Here is a 4,071-nt window from a genome sequence, read left to right as displayed (position 1 = left end):
TTCGTCAGGGATGTGTACTTGCCCCCACACTTTTCAGCACTTGTATGGACTGGATTTTTGGGAGGATGTCGGAGAGATCAAGTTGCGGTGCATCGTTTGGCAATGTCAAAATCTCGGACCTTGATTTTGCAGATGATGCAGTCATCTTTGCGGAGACTTTAGACATCCTCTTGGGGGCCCTCGAGGTGCTGAATGAGGAGTCGGAGCCGTTGGGATTACGGATTTCTTGGGTCAAAACTAAGATCCAGGCTTTCGGTGACATCTTGGATGCTGCTGTCCTGTCTGTGTCTGTTTGTGGTGAGGATGTTCAGGTCGTGGATAGATTCACTTACCTTGGCAGTGATATTCATGTCTCCGCAGGTTGTGAGCCGGAGGTCAATAGACGTCTGGGTCGGGCCTGGGGAGTCATGGATTCACTGGATCATGGGGTGTGGCGCTGCCGGTACCTATGCAGGAGGACGAAAGTCCGAGTCTTCAGGTCCTTGGTACTTCCAGTCTTGCTCTATGGGTGCGAGACTTGGACTTTGACCAAGGATCTGAGACGGAGACTTAATTCCTTTGGTACCAGGTCTCTTCGAAGAATCCTTGGCTATCGCTGGTCGGATTTTGTGTCCAACGAGCAGTTGCTGAGAGAGACTCGGATGAGATTTGTTACCTGCATAGTCCGTGAGCGTCAGCTGGTGCTGTATGGACATGTGGGTCGTTTTCCTGACGCTGATCCTGCTCACCAGATTCTCTCAGCGAGGGAGTCTCATGAGTGGAGGAGGCCAGTGGGCCGACCACGTGCCTCATGGTTGCAGCAGGTTGACCATCATCTCAAGGAGATGGGGATGGGCCTGGCATCTGCCTGGGGGATGGCCAGACGGAGGCCCCTGGAGTACCGGCGGAAAGTGGACGCAGCGACGTGCTGTTCTGGCACATGCTCCCATACCTGACCTGACCTGATATATATATATATATATATATATATATATATATATATATATATGTATATATATATATATATGTATATATATATATATATATATATATATATGTATATATGTATATATATATGTATATATATGTATATATATATATATATATGTATATATGTATATATATATATATATGTATATATATGTGTATATGTATATATGTATATATATATATATATATATATATATATATATATATATGTATATATATGTATATATATATATATGTGTATATATGTATATATATATATATGTATATATATGTATATATATATATGTGTATATATACATATATATACACACACACATATATATATATATATATATATATATATATATATATATATATATATATATATATATATATATATATATATATATATATATATATATATATATGTATGTATGTATGTATGTATATATATATATATATATATATATATATATATATATATATGTATATATATATATATATATATATATATATATATATATATATATATATATATATATATACATTGTTGTGGGGCCGGGTGTCAGTGGCGAGCACGAGGGGGAGCAGTGGAGTCGGCTCCACCGAACACCCGGAATTTAGGTCGTACCTTTCAGATAAATCCAAAAGGTCAGGGGTCCCTTATCGGACCGAAGATCACCAATGGGTCGACCACGTGGGGTAGGGTCAATTGCCAATTTAAATATACTTAATTACCCACGTCGTCAAACTACCGGGGAAATTCACCCTCGGCAGGATCTGCGCGATCCGGGCCGTTACCGAGCCGGATCCGAGTCGTACCCTGAGCGGAGAGTAACAGGACCCTACCGGCTAATTGCACGATTATGGCAACAATGAGGCCTGCTAATTCCCGTTCACAGCATGGCAAACCAATGATAGAAAGGACAAGGACGAGCTGGGACATTCAGCAATGGGGAATTCATTTACAATAATGGGCAAAAACCGGGAAGGGAGACAAAGAGCAGATTACAACCAAATATATTCCAATGTACAATAATGCAAGCACTTAACGATTCCACTTGACAGACGGGCCCACACACAGACACCCCCTCCCCCAAGAAATGATGGCCGCGGCCTTTATTGATACCCGCAGCTTGGAGGGAAGGTGAGCTGGAGATAAGGATGCGAGCTTGGACCTTCCCGCCTCGTGTGGCCCTTAACGATCCGGCTCGGCGGGACTCGAACCTGCAACTCGATGCCGCTGCAAGCACTGGGTACGGAGGGTAGCGTCGGCTCCAGCACGATCCTCTGGCCAGTGACGAGACATTGAGTGCCAGCAGAGGAGACAGGCAAGCGATTATCCGTGGGACAGACTCGCAGGCAGGCGATCCTCCGTGGGGACAGACTCGTAGGCAGGCGATCCTCCGCGGCACAGGCTCAAGGGAAAAGGACAAGACCTCCTCGCACACACCCACTCTTCTCTTTATCCCCTCCCCCCCCCCCAACACAACTCGCCTCCGGATTGGCCGGTTGGTGTCAGGCGATCCACTCGCCATTCGTGATTCGTCCGGGGAGCGTGGCGAGCATCTTCACAGCCCGTTCCCCCTGAGAGGCATTCCTCCTTCTTCGGGTGACGTGCCTCCACATTGGCCGGAACACAGCATACGTCGCTCGCGCTTTGCCCATTGCCTGAAGGCAACATGTCTTGCTTGACCCTGGAGCAGAGCCAATGGAACTCCGTCCACAGGTGCTCGGCATGTATGCGCGTCAGAAAGGCCGATGGTGGAAGGAAGCCAGGGAGGATGCCGTTGTTGTTGGTGGTGTAAAAATCCTAACTATAAAATAACCCGTAGCGCATGTACACTTAATTCTCATTAGACACAGAGGATGGATTCTAACTAAACACATATACTTAACGAAATAACTGAGCTACGTGGACCTGAATGTTGAGTGCTCATGGCTGCCGGATTCTTAACACTACCCCCTCCCCTTTTTACAGACTCCTCCCGAGTCGTTGAATTTTCGTGTGACCAGCATGTGTAAGTTCTCCCTGAGTACGATTTACCTACGGATCCCTGAGTGCGACATTTTTATACGTGTCCCAAAAATAAATAACCTAGTGCGCTATGTAACTAAACTAACAGACTTACACAGACAACTTAACATAATTTCTGGTGCTAAAACGAACAACAGGTGGGTTAAGAACTTATTTACAATTTTAACTAATATTTACACTAACCATGGCCCAGGACCGGTGATCTGTGGAAGAAATGGTCAGAACCAAAGAGGTGTGGACCTCAAATATCCGGGGCCTTCGCTCAAACCTTTCAGATCTTTCCATACAGGTTACCACTGACAAACCAGTTATTATCTGCCTAACAGAAACTTTCCTCTCCCAAGACGTGTCTGACTCCCAAGTATCTCTCCCTGGCTACTCCCTCTTACGGTATGACAGACCTGAGCCTCGTCCTGGTGGAGGTGTTGCTCTCTTCATCAAAGACTCTATTCCTCACTCTCCATGCACTGCTCTCACTCCCCCACACCCCCAGGAATACCTCTGGCTTCGGCTTCCCCTCCACTCCCACCTCATGTTTATATGTGTACTGTACCGTCCACCGAACAGTGATGACTCCATCTACACCTCACTATCCGAAAACATGGACCATCTTCTATCTTCTCATCCAAACTCTCTCTTCCTCTTATGTGGTGACTTCAATTGTCATCATGCCAGTTGGCTAGGTGTGGGTACCTCTCTCACCTGTCATGGCACCTCAGCAAAAGCTTTCTGTGACTCATTGGGACTGACTCAATCGGTCAACTTCCCGACCCGGATCTCAACCAATGGTACTCCATCTCTTCTGGATCTGATTTTGACAAATTTCCCTGACAATATCTGCTGCTCTTCCTTCGCTCCAATTGGTTCTTCTGACCACGTCCTTCTCAAAGTGGACATCCCTCTGGCTGTTATCAGAGAACCACCTCACCGCCGTCGAGTCTGGCATTTCACTCAAGCCGACTGGCAGGGTCTCCGAGCAGCCATCAAACTGACAGACTGGTCTCCTATCACTACTTTCTCAAACATCAACTCATCCTGGGAATTCTTTCAAAGAAACTTGCTCTCCCTCATGCACAGATTTATCC

Source organism: Eptatretus burgeri, chromosome 6 (genome assembly GCF_056783735.1).
Source record: "Eptatretus burgeri isolate ZD-2024b chromosome 6, Ebu_testis_v1, whole genome shotgun sequence".
Lineage (NCBI taxonomy): Eukaryota > Metazoa > Chordata > Myxini > Myxiniformes > Myxinidae > Eptatretus > Eptatretus burgeri.
This window is presented reverse-complemented; position numbering follows the sequence as displayed.